The 22,126-nt window shown below is 34.0% G+C and overlaps 1 protein-coding gene across 4 annotated transcripts in view; it reads left to right on the top strand.

Moving 5' to 3' along the window:
* Positions 1-1,648: 1,648 nt before the first annotated feature.
* Positions 1,649-22,126, top strand: part of Alk (Anaplastic lymphoma kinase) — a 55,074-nt gene continuing 34,596 nt past the window's right edge. For 3 of the 4 annotated variants that reach the window (XM_073988362.1, XM_073988363.1, XM_073988361.1), the window contains exon 1: positions 1,649-2,063. The gene's annotated coding sequence lies outside the window, so the exon portion shown is untranslated. Of the gene's footprint in view, positions 2,064-9,798; positions 10,467-22,126 lie in introns of those variants that run through there. The other variant, XM_073988364.1, reaches the window with a different exon arrangement.

Genomic DNA, 22,126 nt, shown 5'->3' with positions numbered 1-22,126 from the left:
TGCGCAGACGACTTGATAATACTTTTGAGAGAATGAATGCAAATTTTCTATACAGAGGAATAGAGGTTCTGAAACACGCTTACAACTAGACTAGACCAAGAAAACTATACGTAAAGTCGAAGAAGCGGAAATATTTCTTCTCAATAAGAAAGCGAAAGAGGATCTTTTCGATGAACCATTGTTCCTGAATAAGACAATCAGTTCATCAAATAAAGTTAAATACGTGGTATCAATCCTGGATAGAAAACTCAAAGGAAAAGATCATATCCTAAAAAGAGTAAATAAATGTTGCTCACAGATTTTGGTCAACCTGTTGAAGGAATATTGGCTCTAAATGGGATTTCAATCCTAAAAAGACGCACCGGCTACACGCAGAAAAATATATGTTAGAAATATGTTTGTATCCAAACATAATTTGTTTGTGTCCAAACAAATATATGTTTGCAACATTTTGTAACATATCTCAATTTTATTTGTTTGGGTACCAACATATTTTTTATGCTAGAACATATTTTTTATGGGTGGAGAGAGGATTTTTGTCAAAGAGAGTAACAAAAGGGATCTCGCGAATGCGGAACCAAGTGGGAAAATGTAATCGATGGGAATCGAGGGAGTAATACAGAGCCACTATGTTTTATTGATTACCGAATACATAATTCGTAACACGGTGCATGTATTTTTATTTTTGTGCAATTGTTGAAGTACAGATACATAATTGAACACTGATCTATGGGTGGTTGTGAAGATATCCCAGAACCAATCCCAAACGGGGGCATTGAGTGTTTACCCACTAGCCAAAGTGAGGTTGAGCAGAAAAATTTGGCAGAAGGAATGGTATGGACCCAACGATTATAACTCTACTGCTATGTCCTGTGCACAAGAAAGAATAAAAAAACGGTTTGTGCCACATACAGAGCCACATGTAGAAGCGTGTTTTGTGAACGCCTACAAAATTATGATTAATGAAATAATGGTATACCAATGCGCAATGCAGCTTTAAAAGTGGCAAATATACTGCGGAACAAATATTTACCCTACGCCAAATCCTAGAGAGGACTCATGAAACAAATCGATACATACCAACTGTTCATCGAGTAAATGGCCTCCCTCGACGGCCTAAGAAGATTAAAGTTGCTCGAAGCGATGACTGAGTTTGGCATTCCTGCAAAACCGATAACCATTAACTGATGCAAGGCGAAAGCCTATCTTGAATCGACTTATGGACCGATATGCGTCGACTGCGAAAGGTTCAGGAATCGATTTTCATGGCCAAAACCCCAATATTTAGTCGTCAGCGATTTTTAATTTCTTCGGAAATACATATATCGTCAATACGGTTTATAGAACCAAATTTTCTGTTTTTTCTGTTGTTTGTTTTATTCTAAAATTTAATTCCAAATACTGTGCGATCATTGTATCTCATTCCTATAGCTGTTGATGATTGAATTCTTCAGATGAATTCCTCTAACAGCTGAGATATTTTGAGACATTTTTTTCTTTTATAAACAAGCAGAAGAATCTCAAAAATAACAACAACAAAAACTCCCACAACATTTTGTCTTCAACGTTGTGAGGAGACAAATACTAGGCACATGTTCTTTGGAGGTAATGGGCCAACAACAAAGACAACGGCGCGACAATGACACACAACGACGTTGAGTGAATAGTGACATGGTGCTGCTGATCACTTGCCCGCACAAGGAAAATTTCAATGAGAGTGTGGCAGGCACAAAACAACGAAAAATCTTCTTCAAACTGGGAAACTCAAAAAGAAAAGACGAAATTTTTTGTTGTCAGTTCTTGTTGCACATTTGCAAAGAAAACAACGGACAAACGGATGTCGTGATCGTGAACGTTACGGTGACACGAACAAAAAACAAGAGAAACAAAAAAAACGAAATTTAAATAAAATCTAATAAAAATTAATGATCTCTTGGATAAATGCAAACAAATAATTGAGGCAAAAAAGTGCGGTGCAAAATTTTTGCTTAAGGGGTTTTACGATTTTTGCAAAATTGTAGAGAATTTCCTTACATTTCTTCACTCAAATTATTTTTTAAAAGGTAATGTCGTTGTTTTAATGCGAAATTTTGTTTTTTTTGTTTTGGTTATTTAATGAAATAATACATTTTGAATGTGTGTGGGGACCAACTAGATCCCATCATCAACAACAACATCAGCTATAATAGTCATGAAAATCAAAATGTCAACAATTTAAAAGAAATGGATACAACAAAATACGTGAGAACAACAATAATAAAAGAAATAACAAGTGTAACAACAACAATAAGAATAATAATACTAAATGTCCATGACTATGGAGATGGGTACCATAAAGTACCGTCTTCTTCGTCATTGACCGGTCGTCCCCTTTTGCAAATTCTGCTGATTGCTTTGTTCAATGGAAAGAAGGCAGGAATCTACTATTGCTCAAAAGTCTAGAAAAAAGATCGTTACAAATGTTTGTCAACTTCATGCAATGGAATTATTATTTAAATTAAATAAAATAGTTTCATTAAATAAAAAGAAAATAAAAATCAAAGAAAATTATTTCCAAGAATCAAATCTGTGCAAATTTGAAAATTACCCTTTGCTGTATTAAGTGTTTGAGAATAATTGTAATAAAAACAAACAAAAATGAAATAATTCACATAAAATAAAGTGAAATAATATTCCCACATCTGTTAACCATTGGGGTTATAAATCATTTCAAATAAGTGAAGAAAAACAAATTTTTTGAAAATTTATTGAAAAGTGTGTCAATATTGTTTTGTGGATTTTATTGAGTTCACACTCGTGGTTTTGTTGTTTATTTTGTGTGCGAGTTTTGTTGTTCTTTGCAAAATTTATTTATGTGCGTCACTGTGTGCCATTATTTTTAAAATTGTCTTTTTTAAAATTTGTTTTTGGCCAAAAAGAAGCAAAAAAAAGACAGGAAAAATAATAGATTGTGTTTTTCTCAAATAGAAATAAAAGTAAAAAAAACATAAGAAGAATGATAAGAAAATAAAATTATTTTTATGTAAGTATTTGAATAAGTAATATGAATAATTATAGGCTCAACTACAGTGGGACGAAAAAAAATTAAATAAGAATATAAATATATCGGGCAAGAATATAAAAAAATTCTAATCTCAAAAATGAGTTAGGTACATAAATCGAAAAGCTTCGCAAAAGCGGATAATATTTAACATTAGCTTGCAAGCGTGGATAGTTATCTATTTTCGATAAAAAAAATTCACGCTTTATTCATTTATCCAAGCCTGTGGATAAATTAGTAAATTATTTATCCACGCCTGTGGATAAATCATAAATTATTTATGATATTAATGATCCATGCCTTTGGATAATTTATAATATAATTAAATTATTTATCCAAGTTTGTGGATAAATTAATAAATTATTTATCCAAGTTTGTGGATAAATTAATAAGTTATTTATCCAAGTTTGTCGATAAATTAATAAATTATTTATTCACCTGTGTGGATAAATTTATAAAATTTGTATCCACTCTTGTGGATAAATTAATAAATTATTTATTCATACTTGTGGATAAATTAATAAATTATTTATCGACGCTAGTGGATAAATTAAATTAATAAATTATTTATTCACGCTTGTGGAAAAACTATTTAATTATTTACTCTCGCTTGTGGATAAATTAAAAAAATCATTTATCTATGCTTCTGGATAAATTAATAAATTATTTATCCGCGCTTGTGGATTGTTAATAAATTATTAATCCACTCTTGTGGATACCCCTTTATTCACACCACGCTAGTGAATAAATAAAGAATTTATATATCCACGATTGCGAATAAATTATTAATATATGTTTGTGGATAAATTTATATATAAATTATCCACGCTTGTGGATGAATTTATATATAAATTATCCATGCTTCTAGATGAATTTATATATAAATTATCCACGCTTGTGGATCAAATTTATATATAAATATATATATAAATTATATATAAATTATCCACGCTTGTGGATAAATTTATATATACATTATCCACGCTTGTGGATAAATTTATATATAAATTATCCATGCTTGTGGATAAATTTATATAAAAATTATCCACGCTTGTGGATAAATTTATATATAAATTATCCACGCTTGTGTATAAATTTATATATAAATTATCCACGTTTGTGTATAAATTTAGATGTAAATTATCCACGCTTGTGAATTTATTTGTAAAAAAATTATCCGCACTTGTGGATAAATTATTTACCCCCGGTTGTGAATACATTATAAAATTAATAAATAAATTATCCACGCTTGTGGATAAATTAAAAAAATTATATCCACGTTGTGCATAAATTATTTTCCAGGCTTGTGGATAAATTATTTTCTACGCTTGTGTATAAATATAAATTTATATATAAATTATCCATGCTTGTGGATAAATTTATATATAAATTATCCACGCTTGTGGATGAATTTATAAATAAGTAATCCAAACTTGTGGATAAATTTATACATAAATTATTCAAGCTTATGAATTAATTTGTAAATAAATTATCCACTCTTGTGGATAAATTATTTACTCCCGCTTGTGGATAAATTGTAAAATGTATATCCACACTTATGGATAAAATATTCGCCCCTGCTTGTGGATAAATTAATAAATAAATTATCCACGCTTAAATTAAAAATTGTTATATCCACGCTTGTGGGTAAATTATTTATCCACGCTTGTGGATAAATTAAAAAAATTATATCCACGTTGTGGATAAATTATTTTCTACGCTTGTGGATACATTATTAAATTATAAATAAATTATCTACGCTTGGGATAAATTAAAAAATATATATCCACGTTGTGGATAAATTATTTTCCACGCTTATGGATGAATTATTTTTCACGCTTTGGGGTACATTATATTCTACACTTGTGGATCAATTATTTTTCACGTTCGTGGTAAAATAATAAATTACTTATCCACTGTTTTACATAAATTTATAAATAAATTACCCATGCTTGTGGACAAATTAACAAAAATATTTACCCTCGCTTGTGTATAAATTAAGAAAGTATTTTTCCATGATCGTGGATAAATTAATATCATATTTATCCATGGTTGTAAATATCCATATCCATATAATATCCATATAATTTATTAATTTTCCCACAAGCGTGAATAAGTTATATATTAATTTATCCATAAATTATATATTAATTAATTTTATTAATTTATCCGCAAGCGTGGATAAATACAATATTTTTTTACACAAGCGTGGATTAATATATTATTGATTTATCCACAAGCCTGTATTAACAGACATATTATTGGTTTATCCACAAGCATGGATAAATATGTTTTTAGTTTATCCACAACCGTGGATAAGTATTTTATTAATTTATCCACAATCGTGAATAAATTTATTATTAATTTATCTACAAGCCTGGATACATTTATTATTAATTTGAATGAATAAAAATCATTTAAAGTTTTTAATTATAAATTTTTTCATTTACATTACACCCCAATACACAGTTGTCACGCACACATATTGCCACAATCACATGCAATATGTATCACATATCAAATGCATACGGAATAGTTTTGTCATTATAGTTCCTAAGGGCATGAACCAAGCAAGCAACCAACCAATCCATTAAATTATTTATCCACTCTTGTTGATACACCTTCGAGGATAAATTAATGAATTATTTATCCACTCGTGTGAATAATTTAATACATTATTTATCCACGGTTGTGAATAAATAAAAATTTTTTTATCCACGTTTGCGAATAAATTATTAATCTATTTTTGTGGATGATAATTTGGCCACATATATGATTGAATAAAAATCATTTAAGGTTTTTAATTATTAATTTCTTCATTTACATTACACCCCAATACACAGTTTTCACACACACATATTGCAACAATCACATGCAATATATATCGCATATCAAATGCATACGGAATAGTTTTGTCATTATAGTTCCTAAGGGCATGCACCAAGCAAGCAACCAACCATCTCAGCTATCGAGCTGATATATGCTGAGGAATGAAATCCATTAAAAATTTACACTTGAGGCAAATTACTCAATTATCTTTAACAGCATTTTTTCTTTAGGTGAAAATTCAATTTAAGCCACAGGCTGAGAAAGCTTACAACGACTCTGGCTCTGATAAACAAGGAGGCTGATGATGGTTGGTTGCATGCACTGTTGTTGTTGTACGGATGTCAAACAAATTGCACAAACTATTACAAATGTTGTCACATAAACAACCAGCCAGTCATGGAAAAAGATGTGTGAAAATTATGCTGCTGCAAGTCTTATATCCTTAGTAGGATGAATGCACCATTAAAAGGGAAATCGAATAAATTCAATTATGGCTATGAAAGCTAGAACGATGTATCCAAATCAACATCACCGGTGGTCCTTCTGTTAGCTTAACATCGATATCGGCAGGCAAAGTGTATTAAAACTAGACATCCGCTATTTGTGACAAATGTAATGAAATTATTGAAATATGCTCTTGGAAAGGAAGCCAAGGAAGTTCCTTTGGCAATTTAAGGAAAAAAACAAGGGACATCTGTAACTAAGATAAACGGAGCAGAAATGTTAAATGTCTACTAAGAGAAATTTAGATAATATTATAATTCTCTTTCCCTACAGAAAATCAACATAGCACTCCCCAATAATTGCTGTTAACTCCTGGCAAGGAGTAAATAGCAGAACTTCATTGAAACCACCCCTAAATGGGCATCTTCATCGTTACAGCAACAATTACAAACTCACGACGGAGTCTGTATCCAAATCTCATCACATCTCATAGAAAGAAAGGCAAACACAGAGAAATTTACAAAATTTCATTTTCATTTTGGCCATCTCCGTACGAAACGTAAGTTTTTTAACGTTTGTTGTAGAGCGAAAGGACAACAACAAAACAAACAGACGAATACAGAGAACAACAGATGGAAGGATGGATGGATGAATTGGCGATGACTGCTGCTTTATGGTTAGAAGGATAGACGGTTGGTTGTACTGTGGACCCTTCTTTCAATTTTACGTAAATTGTTTGTTTTACTCTCAGTTGTTCGTCCATAGTTGATCCGTAGATTTGTAGGACATGCGCCCCAATGTGGAGGCTTACGAAAGCATTAACCCTCATATCTAATGAGGGAATTTAATTTGTAAAACGTGAAGTTATTTTTTGAAAATTAGAAGAAATATTCACATATTCAAATATTCATAATTTATCCACAAGCGAGGATAATAATTCATATAGATAATTTATCTACAAGCGTAGACACATGCGCCCCAATGTGGAGGCTTACGAAAGCATTAACCCTCATATCTAATGAGGGAATTTAATTTGTAAAACGTGAAGTTATTTTTTGAAAATTAGAAGAAATATTCACATATTCAAATATTCATAATTTATCCACAAGCGAGGATAATAATTCATATAGATAATTTATCTACAAGCGTGAATAATTTATTTACAAGCGTGGATTATATATAGTAAAAATAATTTATCCAAAAGCGGTGCATAATATATATGTATATATATATAATTTATTAATTTATCAAGCGTGCATAATTTATATAAATAATTTATCCGCTAAAGTGGATAATTTACCTATAATTTATACAAAAGCGTGCATTATATAGGTATGTATATAAATAAATTATCCACAAGCGCGGATAATTTATCTATAATATATTCCACCGTGGTGCACACCCGCCTTGCACGCTAAAGGTCGTGGGTTCGATTCCCAGGCCAGACAACATCAAATTTTCAACGGTGGCAAAATACCCCTCAGTGATGTTGGCGACATTTCCTGAGTATTTCAGCCTTGTAAAACTTCTCTACAAGTGGTGTCTTAGGACACGCCGTTCGGACTCGTCAACAAACAGTAGGTCCCATATCATTGGGCTAATATGAACCGGGGTGCACTCATTGATTTGACAGAAGTCTCCCTTGTCCCATCTGGGATGTTTGTGTTATTATATATTCAAAATAGTGGATAATTTTTTCCACAATAGTGGATAATTTATCTATAAATTTTTATATATATAAATATTTATTTATAAATTATTTATTTATCCACAAGGTTGGATAATTTATATAAATAAATAATTATTTATTCAAATGTGTGAATAATTTATATAAATAATTTATCCACAAACGTGGATGATTTATCTACAATTTATACACTAGCGAGGATAATTCATCTCAATATACACACAAGCGTGTTTAATTTATACTCAAGCGCGGATAATGTATATAAATAATTTATCCACAATCGAGGGTAATTTATCTATACTCAAGGATAATTTATCTATTGTTTACCTACAATCGAAGATAATTTATATATAATTTTATTTATATTTGTCGTTTATTTATCACAAGTGTGGAGAATTTTTATAAATAATTTTCTTCACAAGCGTGAATAATTTATTTACTAATTTATCCACATTAGTGAATAATTCATTTATTAATTTATTCACATGCGTGGATAATTTATTTATTAATTTATCTAGATGCATGGATAATTTATTTAGTAATTTATCCCTATGTGTGCATAATTTATTTCGTAATTTATCCACTTGCGTCGATAATTTATTTATTAATTTATCTACAAGCGTGGATAATTTATTTACTAATTTATCCACAAGCGTGGATAATTTTTATAAAATAATGTATGCACAATCGTGCATAATTTTTATTTATAATTTATCCACGATCATGTATAATTTATCTATAATTTATCCACAATCGTGTATAACTTATCTATAATTTATCCACAATCGTCGATAAACAATCTGTAATTATCCACAATCGTCGATAAATAATCTATAATTTATCCACAAGCGTGGATAATATTTATAAATATTTTATCAACAATCGTGGATAATTTTTATAAATAATTGATTGTGGAAAATTATAGATAAATTATCCATGATTGTGGAAAAATTAATGATATTTTATTCATAATCGTGGATAATTTATCTATAATTCATCCAAAAGCGTGGAAAATCTATCTTTGATTTATCCACAATCATGGATAATTTATCTGTAATTGATCCACAATCGTGGATAATTTATCTATAATTTATCCACAATCGTGGATAATTTATCCATAATTATGGATAATGTATCTATAATTTATCCACAATCGAGGATAATTTATCTATATTGTATCCACGATCGTGGATAATTTATCTTTAATTTTCCCCAACCGTGGATAAATTATCCATGCTTTATCCACAGTCGTGGATTATTTATCTATAATTCATCCAAAAGCGTGGATAATTTATCTAGTTAATTTGTCCACAAGCGTGGATATTTTGTATAAATAATTTATCCACAATCATGGATAATTTTTATAAATAATTTATCCACAATCGTGGATAATTTATCTATGATTTATCCACAATCGTGGATAATTTATCTTTAATTTATCCACAATCGTGGATAATTTATCTTTAATTTATCCACAATCGTGGATAATTAATCTTTAATTTATCCACAATCATGGATAATTTATCTATAATTTATCCACAATCATGGATAATTTATCTATAATTTATCCACAGTCGTAGATAATCTATCTATAATTCATCCAAAAGCGTGGATAATTTATCTATAATTCAATCAAAAGCGTGGATAATTTATCTAGATAATTTGTCCACAGGCGTGGATATTTTATCTAGATAACTTATCTACAGGTGTGGTTATTTTATCTAGATAATTTATCTAGATATTTTGTACAAATAATCAAAATACTGGAGAACCTTTTGACTTATTCTTTATCCTGCAGAGTCAAATTTATCTCTACCCCTATAAATTGGGGGTTAAATAACACAACTATGTATGACTTTCATGTATGTACCCCAAATGAATAGAATTGTTATTTTGGCTGGCTCATTGCCTGTAATGGAGAGCATTTGGTGGACAGAGAGCAGTCAAATGTGTGTTTTCTCTGATGCGTCCTTCCCCACTTCACAGCTCTTGGCCCCAGTAAGTACATCAACATTTTAGGTGTTGTACAAGTAGCGGTATATCTTTGTATCATTTTTTGTTGTTGTGAATGGCAGCGGCTGCTGTATTTGTATTGTTTTCGTTGTTGTTGGGATGCTCTGTCTCTATGACCGAACGACCAAGGGAGACATAAGTCTCGCGCTGAGATCCTGATTGAATTCAGTCTTTCTATTGAACGCGTCGCGAGTGTTGGTAAAATGAAAAAATTGCTCGAATAGTCGTCCGTCGAAATTAAAATTGAAAAATTACAAAATACACACACATCCATACACACCAATACAAAATAGGTGCTTCTTAGCCAAGAAAAAAAAGAAGGCTGGTGGAAAAAAAGAAAATTAATTTGCAAAAACGCCATTATAATAACGGGATCCTGTGAAATAAATTTGTGAAAATGTTACCAAATCCAGTTAATGATATTAACAAAATGCCTGGATAAAAAGGAAAAAAGTAAATATTTGAAAAAAATTGGTGTTATATCAATTGAAAATGATGAAAAAAAATGGTGAAGAAAAATTTTTTCCAAGCTGCAGGATAAACGGCGAAGCAGAAAAAATGAACCCTAAAGCCTCTCTACATGACCTCTCTCTCGTCGCTTTACAAAATGGAGTACCCCCCGCGAGCCTTAGCATCACAGGGCTAACGAGGATACATAGTAATCTGTGATGCTGCCGTTGCAAAAGGCAAAGTAGTGCTTTTGGCATTCGGGTTGTGCTCCATCGCAGCACAGCAGCATCGTACATCCATGGTATCCATGGTGTATATATTACAATATAATCTGTATCTATATATCCGAAATGTAAGAGCGCCTTTCATCTTCATCTCCGTTGTTGCTGCTGGTACTGCTGCTGCGGCTCCACATCCGACAGAGCAAATAAATGCAGGCTTCGTCGTTTAGTGTGTTCTTTTTCTTCTTCTTCAGTTTTTATTTTGGGATGTATGCGATGCGGTGCGGTGTCCTGCCACTGTTTTTTGGTAGCATAACAGAGACTGTGAACTCTTGTGCCAGTGAGTAAGTGCGGGCGTGTGTGTGTCTCGGCTATTGTTGTGGTTGTGGCTGAGTATCTCTGTCAGCCATCCATCCAGCCAACCAAGCAGTCGTGCGCAAGTTGTATTCTATTATATCCCGGATTGTACGATTTGCGTCGTTTCATTTTCAGCCCGTATTTTTTCTTTATGTTATTATTGTTGTAGTTTCTTCTATTCTTTTCTTGTGTTTTTATTGTTGTTTTTTGTTCGTCTTGTTTTACTTCTCCTTTTGCTTCGTTATTTTCATTTACCTCTAACTTTGGGAAGCTGTTTCTATTTCTTTTGGGGGTCCAACAAATGAACTTTCCTTTATCGTTGACTTAGTGTCTAAGGTTTTTTTATGTCTTAATGTAAATGGAGGCTGTTCAAATGTCCAGACGACATTGTTATTATAATTATCTATGAATACAATATTTTTTTCGAAGGAAACAAAATTGAAAATATTTTTTTAACAAAAGTAATAGAAATGTGCGATAAAATTTAAGATGCGAATGGACTGTGTTCTAAAAGGATTATATAGAAAATATGATATCTGCTTTAAAAAAGTTGGGTTTTATATTTTTCAATATAAGCTGAGAGAACCTTTTTCGTTCAATATTTTACAAAAATTGTTTATTTATTATTTAAATATAAAAAAATGTAAATTAAAAAATAAATATACAAACAAAAATTTTCACAAATTTCTTGGAAATAGCTCAGCTCCCTTAAATAAACTCTATAACAGATATCCGAACATTTGGTTATTACGCACGACAACTAATGAGCAGGGAGTTAACATTAACATAACAGAGACAGCCAAACAATGTTAATGTTTTTTATGAAAAACAAAAAACACCTCGAAGGGACAAATATTCAACAAATTGGGAAAAATTAATGGTTTCCTAGGTTCCTATATCAATCAGTCGACTTTTTTGTTCTAAGGAACCCGTAGTTAAGATTGGAGAATGTGCCTTAATACGAAGTCGAAAGATTTCGTTGTTTCAAGTTTTATCCGTCTTGAGATACATACATACAAAGGATACCGTCCGATTTTCGGAAAACTATTTTCGTTTGTGAAACCTATAAAAATATAAAATTATATTTTTCCACAATAATTGGGTTGTAGACGATTTTTAAGTGTTCTATGTTCTTAGGTTTTTAAAAGCCGTTCTATTTGGTTCATTTTCGTATGAACAAATCGTCTTCTATTGCTTTTGTTATTCGGAAATTATACCCCTACACAGCAATAGCGATACCGTACGAAGTTTTAATAGCTCTATTCCTTCACACAGTACCGGTTTTAGCACAATTAAGTACGCTTGTAGTACGAATTTCTAAAACCTATCATATCAAAGTGGACCCCCTCCTAAATTTAGTAAGAACGGCGTTAAGTTCGCCCGGGCCGAACATGTTATACCCTCCACCCCGAGTTGTATGGAACTAAAATGGAACAATTAGTTTCCTTTCGTTTACGAAGAAGACTAAATAACAAATTTCAGTAATTTCGGTAAAACAATGTGACTAAGCTGCAAAATACCGAAATTCGGGAGGTACCGTTCTATGGGAGCTATATCAAAACATCGATCGATTCTTATACATTTCTGGCGGAAAGTTTTTAGACTCCAAGAAGACTAAATACCAACTTTCCTATATTTCGGTAAGATAATGTGGCTAAAACCTTCAAAATACCGAAAATTAAGAGGTACGCTTCTATAGGGATATAGAAAGACGTAGACCTATACTGATAATTCTCTTCTGGAATATTTTATAACCCCATGGAAGACTAAATAACAAGTTTCAGTCTTTTGGTGGGATATTGGCGTCACAACGTTTAAAATTACGAAAATCAGGAGAAACTTTTCTATAAGGCCTATATATAAGTGTGGGCCTATACCATTTCGGTGGGTTGTTGTGGCCAAACCTTCAAAATACCGAAAATCGGGAGGCACCGTTCTATGGGGGCTATATGCAGCCTGGACCTGTACCGACAAATCTATGGGGGAAGGTTTTATACCACCAACGAAGACTAAGTACCAAATTTCAGCTATTTCGGTGGAATATTGAGGTCACAACCTTCAACCTTCGATATCGAGAGATATCGTTCTATGGGGGCTATATGAAGGCGTGGACATATACCGACAAATTTCATGTGAAAAACTTTGTACCCCCAAAGAAGACTAAATACCAAATTTCAGCCATTTCGATGGATTATTGTGGCTACAACCTTCAAAATACCGAAAATCGGGTGGTACCGTTCTATGGGGGGTACATGAAGGCAAATTTCTGGGGGAAAGTTTTATACCCCCAACGAAGACTAAATACCAAATTTCAGCAATTTCGGAGTGATGAGGCTAAAACCTTAAAACTACCGAAAATCGGTGCGAGCTGAATCTTGATTTCAACAGACGGGCGGACGGACGGACAGACGGATATGGTTATATCGACTTAGAATTTTACCCTGATCAAGAATATATATACTTTATGGGGTCTCTGTTGAATAGTTCGATGTGTTACAAACGGAATGACAAATTTAATTATACCCTCCATATTACGGTGGAGGGTATAAAAACCACCTCCTTATGTCAACTCTACCGTACCGAATTTCATAATTCCATTGACTGTACACAATTTTTATACTTCTCCACCAAAAATTGTCTATATAGGTCTACGTTTTGGTATATGTCCAATAAACGGTACCTCCCGAGTTAAGATATTTTGAGAGTTTTAGCTACTTTTTTACCGATCTACATGTTACTTGGTTCCCAATTATCACCAAACTTCTCCATCAAAAATTTTCATCATAGGGTTTTAGCTACATTTTTGACCGATCGACCTGTTACTTGGGTCCCAGTTAACACCAAACTTCTCCATCAACAATTTTCATCATAGGGGTTTAGCTACATTTTTGACCGATCTACATGTTATTTGGTTCGCAGTTATCAGTTTTTAACGACATTTCTGACCTATCTACCTGTTACTTGGTCCGCAGTTACCACCAAACTTCTCCATCATTTTCATCATAGGGTTTTAGCTACATTTTTGACCGATCTACCTGTTACTTGGTTCCCAGTTATCACCAAAATTCTCCATCAAACATTTTCATTATAGGTTCATGTTTTGGTATAGCCCCGATATCTCCGGATTTTAGGTGTATTGAGGAATTTAGCTACATTTGTTGATGTGGTCACAAAACTTCTCCACTTAAAATTGCCATATAAAGGCATCGCCCGATTGAAGATATTTTTAGGTGCATTATCTGACCTAATGTTGGGACTTTGGGGTATCCGTGGTCAAAAAATTTCTCCACCTAAAATTGTGAATAGGATAGCAAACTAAGTATTAATTTTTAGTTCAGAATACTTTATTATATTATTATAATGTTTTTTATGCGCCATGTTTGAATGGCAGGGATGTCATAATCATGTTGTTTATAATACCCCCTACTAACAGATTATTTTAGCGCACGAAATAAGTGGTTATTTGGCCACTTATATCGCATGACATGCCCCTGTTAAAATAATGTGTTATGAGGGGGTTTTGTAATTGCCGCCAGAAATTTCCTAATATAAATGTTGACTAACATTGGCTAAGTCGGAAAGGAATTTAGAATTCCCACATTTCCCACCCGAAGACCGACATTCAATATCCTGTCCAGCTCAACAATAGGTACGTCCGCCAGACTAATACCTTAACTGCATGCATGTACAGGATTAAGAGACCTGAGATGACCATCGATCAGCAACTAATGCGTTTCACCAATTGGGTTCAGCGTTGTATATGATTGCAATCATCAGATAATTCGACAACAACCATCGCACAGCATTGTCATCATGCTTCGGGTTAGACGAGCAATGTTTCTACAAAGAACAGGGCTTCTCCTGAGAACATTGCTTGATTTTACAGACGTAGTGTCAATATCTTCGCGGTGGGCTGTTGTTACTCAGAACACTAATCGCGGTTCCGGGCTGCTCGACATCGGACTTGCGTCCTTTGAAAATGTCGATGCTTGAGCAGACCCACCATTGTTCCGTCTGTTGGCGTTTGGAATTTTGGTCAATCTGTCTCGCCTCCATTATCCTGCTACAGGGGCTTGGGAATTGTCGCAGCCTTTTTGGAAGCGGCTTTGGTTGAATGCTTTTCATTTGCTTTGAGAGAGGGATCTGATGGTCTCAACACAATCTTAACCTCCATAGGTTACTGCTGTATTGTCACTTTCGGATTCGCTTTTGAGGTAGAGGGTGTAACCGATGACATTGACCATTAACCTACCCAGAAATTCATTTCGGGATGTCCACTAGACCAAATATGATTTGTTTTGAAGCAAAATTTCCAAAAAGTGTATGCAAATTTTACGTACGTCCCTGACCTTGACAACTCCTCAGCCTTTCAAGATTGCGGTTGTGCCATAACCTTCGAAATAGTCTTGCCACTGGAACAGGATGTTCCCACAGTGGTCACCTCCATCGGTGTCTCGACAGGAATCACACCTTCAGTTGATGTGGGAATTTCGCTGATCGGAAGTTCCCTTCTAGAAGAATAAGGATAGTTCCCTTCGAACTTTTTAATAAACTTTAGATGCTTTTAGGATCCGTTTTTGATATATTGACTGCAGTAGGTTACTGCCCTTCGAAACGAAGGGAGATCGCCAAGTTTGACCAAAAACATTCTCCTTTCCAAGTTTCACATGAAAATCGCCTGGAAAAAATATAATGAAATTGCACCGGTTATGTGTTCTTCTTTTAAGCACTAGTCATGGCCGCAGATAAACTGATGTTCATAAATTTAAGTTTTATCCGAATTTTAGCTAGTCTTACATCCGTCGAAATCAAAATTATGCACAAAATTGTTCCGTATCTGTGAGCAATAATGGATCGAATATGGACATTATCGGTTCATGTTTTGATATAGGTCCCCCATTTAACACTACGGGTTACTGAGTTATCAGTCCCACAAGTTTTTTTAATTCAATCTTAAATTCTATCCTTTTAAATCAATCTTAAAGTCCTAGATTTAATTCGTCTAAGAAACCATGTTTGATGTATTTTTACGCTCTTCGTCCGTGCCCATAACCCTGATCTGTTAACATTACCAGGCGAATAAAAAGTATGTTTGTGGTTGTGCTGTAAAGAAGAATCCATGAGATATAGTTTTATTGGGGAACAAAAGTGCGATCACGGCATAGCCCTCCTTTACCATAACAAGGACTTGATAGCAAAGTTCATTCTTCTTTGAGGCTCCCTGGTGTCAACGAGCTTCAGTTATATTACACACGGTACACTACTGCAAATCTTTAACAACACCGATAGGCAAGCGATCGCCTGACAGCCCGTCAGTGTGGGATAACCATTGGCTCGTTCACAACTTTCTTTATATAATCTATGCAGAACATCATTTCGGGGGGTTTTTGAAACTTGGGTCCATTCTCAAGGGAGGTCTTAACTGCGTTTTTATGGATGGGGAGGGTCTTTGTTTTGGGAGGCACTCCTTTCGATACTTACCGTAGCCATCAGACATTTTAGTTGGCCACCGTAGGATTTTGTTATAGCTTTTGGGTCATTGTGTCAACAAGCATTGCCTTGCCCCTGAAAAAATGTATTGTTGCAAACAGGACCTCGAACAGCCCTTAAACTGCACATGAGCTAAAATTTTGAAGTTTTGTTGTTGTTGTTTTAGTAGCGCAACTATATTCAATTGTGCATTACTTCAATTATGCGGCTCTGGTTCCTCTGTATCCAGACTCAAAAAATCTGCAACTATAAAGGATCAAAATAGAGGCGAGTGGGGTTAACTGGGTAGCTAAACAAATGCAGCGTGTCGTGTGGTCCAAATCCACATGCCGGGTATGTTTTGGTATCGTGGCATCAATTCGTGCCCAATACAAAATGTGGCGGATGCATCGCCCGTATCTTAACTGGGTTAAAACCACTCGTATTTGCCTTGACAGCTGACGTTCTTCAGCTGCGATGGTCCCCAAATGAGGCATTAACACTGTATCTCTGCACTGCCTGCACGCCGGAATCAGTGTGAATGCTATCCAAGCCTGCCTAATAGGCTCGTTGCACTAGATGTTCCCGTTTATACCTTTGGATCTCTCTAGATCGTGAAGATCTCTCCTGACGTGCCTGTGTGGGGGAAGCTTGTCCATTAAACCGTGATAGGTATGCTCACTACGATAACACTCAAGCAGTTACTGCACCGGTAAAACCTTCGTCTCCTCATGAAGTTATGTTAAGTTATATAAATCGGATACTCAATGCGTAAGATGTAGCGCTTATCAGATATTTTATTTGGTATTGGGGTCAGGAAGTATGGACTTGTCCGCGAAAAATTTAAATAATTTTTATCAATGCCACAATGACTAACTTCGAAAAAAAGTTCCGAAAACTATACTCGAACAGCCCTTAAATAGTTCAAGGTGGTCTTGAAGCAACTTTAAATGGAAGGTGCTTACACGTGGGAAGTTTTTGCGGATTCTGAAACTACAATGTTCATAGATGAGAAAAATCAATAAACAAAAAAATCGACGGAGCTCTTTTTAAATAAATCACGATTCAAGTTGTCATTCTTAGGGTTTTTTAGGTTTTCACGATTTTGCTTGGAAACCGCAAGTCCTATCGAAATGCGATTAGAAAAAATATTGTAGCTGTATTCTACAAGATCGTCCTTTATGATATTTTCATAGGTTTTACCATTTTTGAGATATAGAAGTTCAAATTGGGACAATGCAATGACTGTATAGTCTCCTTATAAAACAAAGTCATGTACGGTGCGCCTTAATTAACTTTAAATAAAAACCTAAAAATCTGAAAACATGAAAAAATCGCTGGAGGGATTTTTAAATAAATCGCGGTAAAAATTCACATTTTTAGGTTTATTTTTTAGGATTTCGCGATTTTGCTTGGAAGCCGCAAGTCCTATCGAAATGGGACTAAAGAAAATTTTTTAGCTGTGAAAATTCTCCAGAGGATTGACCGTTATTAATTGTTTCTAGGTTTTATCATTTTTAAGATATAGAAGTTCAGGTCACATGTTTAGGTTTTTTGTTAGGTTTTCAAAGGGTAAGTCTTATCGAACTGGGAATAGAGAAAATCTTATAGCTGTGAAAACTCTCTGTAAGATTTATTTTCGTAATTTTTCCTAGGTTATACCATTTTTAAGATATATAAGTTTAAGTTGGGAAATTGCAGTCATGACCTTGTTTTATAAGGAGACGATACACACGGTGCTCTTGAAGAAAATTTAAATGGAAGGTGCTTACACCTGGGAAGTTTTTGCGGAATCTGAAACTACAATGTTCATAGATGGAAAAGTTAAAAAAACAAAAAAATCGCCGGAGCGTTATGAAAATTCTCTACTAGATTGACTTTTATGATATCTTCGTAGCTTTTACGTTATTGAGATATAGAAGATCAAATTAGGACAATGGATTGACTGTATCGCCTCCGTATAAAAAATATAGTTTCAGAATCTATCCAACACCAATTTTAACCACATTTTAGCCGATAGCCTTAGATGCTACTGCTATTTTTTATATAATTTTATTGAATTTTTTATTATAATAAATATTTGAAATAAATTAAATGAAAGTTTCAGAATCCGCAAAACCTTTCTAGGTTTAAGCACCTTCCATATAAAGTTGGTTCAAGAGCACCGTAAGTTTTCAACCAATATTTTAAACTAATTGAATTAATTGAGCTGACATGACCTAAGGAGTTTGTATTGAAAATGTGAATTCTAGGGACCTTAATACAAACTCCTTTGTTCGTCATACCAGCTCGATTAATTCAATTAATTAAAAACTTTCATAAATAACAACCTACGTTCTGGGGGTATACGAAGGAGTGGACCGATCATGACACTTGATTCAACACATTTGCATTTTAGTCTCTGCCATCTTCTTGATCGACACTGCTCAAAAGCTGTCAGTTGTTGTGGGCCAAATTGACCCTTTATAAAATATTCGTAACTTTGGTGTAAAATAAAAATACGTGTGGACAATTTCGACCCATGAATTAATTTAAGATTCCTTAAGCTGGGTACACATTGTCAGTTTTGAATGACAGCTTTGTTGTTGCTTGCTAGTGTGGCCGTTCATTTTTGTCATTCATCATGCAACCGCAAAATATTTTGTGGTTGCTGGACGGTTGGACAGTTATCGATAATTGCAAAAAATCGTCATTCAAAACTGACAATGTGTACTGTACTTTAGCAAAGTCTTGGTAAATCATTAAAAATTCTATGGGGCGTATGACTATTTTTAATTCAATGGCCCTAAGAGCGTATGATTGATTTCATAGTGGGCAGAAAGAAACGGATAGCCGCAACCATCCGATTCGTATTAGCTCAAAGATATGGGACTTAACTAACCACTTTGAATCGCCGAGTCCAAAAGGCATGTCTTAAGACACCACTTGTAGAAACATAGCTGAAATACTCAGGTAATGCCACATACATTATATTTCGCTGCGGCAAATTTTGTAATTATACCCTCCACCATAGTATGGAGGGTATATTAAGTTTGTTTTTCCGTTTGTAACGCATTTAGATATACATTTGCGACACTAAAAAGTATTTATATATATTCCTGATCAGGATAAAAATCTGAGTCGATATAGCCATGTCCGTCTTTCCGTCTGTTGTAATCACTCTAGCGTCCGCAATAATTGAGATAGGGCGCTAAATTTTTACGCCATTTAACACTTGATAACACATGATCACAAAACATCTCCACCAAAAATTTTCAACATAGGCCCATGTTTTGGTATAGTCCCCACATACGGTACCTCCCGTTTTTCAGTATTTTGAGGATGTTAGCTACATTTTTTGTGAACTACCTGTAATTTGACAGTTGAGGTTCCTAGTCGCCACAAAATACCTGCACCAAAAGATTTTCAACAAGGCCCACGTTTTTAAATAGACCCCATATAACGGCACCTCCCAATTTTCGGTATTTTATGGATTTTTGCTATATTTTTTAATCGAACTAAGTATAATTTAACATTTGAGGTTCCCTGTGACCACAAAACATCTCCACCAAAAATGTCCAACATGGGCCCACATTTTGGTATATCCCCCATAAAACGGTAACTCCCGTTTTTCGGTATTTTAAGGATTTTAGCTACAATTTCAACCGAACTACCTGTAATTTGACAGTTGAGGTTCCTAGTGGCCACAAAATACCTGTACCAAAAATTTTTTCAACATAGTCCCGTGTTTTGGTATAGCCCCCACATAACGGTACCTCCCGTTTTCGGTATTTTGAGGGCTTTAGCTACATTTTTTTACGAACTACCTGTAATTTCATAATTGAGGTTCCTAGTGGCCAGAAAATACCTGCACCAATAATTTGTCAACATAGGTCCACGTTTTGGTATAGCTCCCATATAAGGGTACCTCCCGATTTCCGATATTTTGAGGATTTTAGCTACATTTCTCGACCGAACTATCTATAATTTAACATTTGAGGTTCCCTGTGATAACAAAACATCACCACCAAAAATTTTCAACCTGGGCCCACATTTTGGAATAGCCCCCATATAACGGCACCTCCCGATTTTCGGTATTTTGAGGATTTTAGCTAAATATTTTTGACCGAACTACTTGTAATTTAACATTTGAGGTTCCTTGTGGCCACAAAATATATCCACAAAAAATTGTCAAGTTAGGTTCACGGTTTGGTATAGCCCTCATATAACGGTACCTCACGATTTTCGGTATTTTGAGGATTTTTTCTACATTTTTTTGACCGAACTACTTGTAATTTAACATTTGAGGTTCCTTGTGGCCACAAAATATCTCCACCAAAGATTGTCAAGTTAGGTCCACGGTTTGGTATAGCCTCCATATAACGGTACATCCCGATTTTCTGTATTTTGAGGATTTTTGCTAAATTTTTTTTTTGACCGAACTACTTGTAATTTAACATTTGATGTTCCTTGTGGCCACAAAACATCTTCGATATATGTCCATGTTTTTTAGGTGTGTTGAAGAGTTGAGCTACAGTTGTTGGCCATATTATCTGTAAGGTCACAAAACTTTCCACCAAAATCTGTCAGCAAATGTTCACCCTTAGATATAGCCCCATAAAAAGGTGCCGCCTGATTGAAAATATTTTTAGATTCATGTTTTTACCATTTGAGATATACTTGGTCACAAAATATCTCCACCTAAAATTGTGGACAGGAAGGAAAATAATTATTCTATTTTAGTTCAGAATATTTTATGGTTATAAAACGTTCGGCCCGGCTGAACTGAACTATTTTTACTTGTTATAGTTGAAAATGTATTTTTTTTGCCTTGGAATCGAACCCAATCACTTAATGATAAGGCGGTTGTGGTTATCACTGAACTACGGTGGCACCCAGAAAGATAAAACACCAAAAATTTTCGACAGACATGTCCAACTTTTCGTTATAATTTGATAATTCAGTTTGATTTTCATAACTGAGTTAGGGAAAGCCTGTTTTTTAACCGGGTTCCATACGTTTGAAAATTAAAAAAAAATCGAAAAAAACTACACAAGAAGTCAATCCACATTCTTTAGAAATTCAACAGCAAGGTCCACCTTGGCGTATGATTGTTGCAATTTCGTTTTCAAAATTCAAAACATACGTATTGTACATTTGTTTGAGTGTGCAGAAAAAGACACACACACACAAATTACATACAACATTTTGTTGTTATTGTTTACAACGACACTCCATGCAAACAACCAAATAAACGCAATACCAAAAAACAGTACAGAATTATATATGAAATGTTGTTGTAGGTTCTGAACCGACCAACCAACGACGCCATCTTGGAAATACCCAACAAAAATCGAATACGTCGTCTGCAAGTGAATGTAAATTGGAGTGTGTTGCGGTGCGGTGTGTGTTTGTGTGCTTGCGAATGCATAACAGATAGTGAAGTTGTAAAATAAACAAACATACACACAAACGTTCATATGTATAGATGGATCCCCCTCAACTAAGCGCTATAAAGAACCCCTCTGCAATGAAAAATACTACTTAAAAATTGCATTCGCTAGGGAGTTAGTTACAAGCAGAGCCACATGTGTGTAGGAAAGAGAGCTAGCGACAATGTACGATGGAATAGAGTAC

This window comes from Musca autumnalis, unplaced genomic scaffold (genome assembly GCF_047663935.1).
Source record: "Musca autumnalis isolate F117 unplaced genomic scaffold, ASM4766393v1 scaffold_5, whole genome shotgun sequence".
Lineage (NCBI taxonomy): Eukaryota > Metazoa > Arthropoda > Insecta > Diptera > Muscidae > Musca > Musca autumnalis.
Note: the sequence above shows the minus strand (reverse complement) of the source record. Positions and strands in the feature narration are given on the sequence as shown.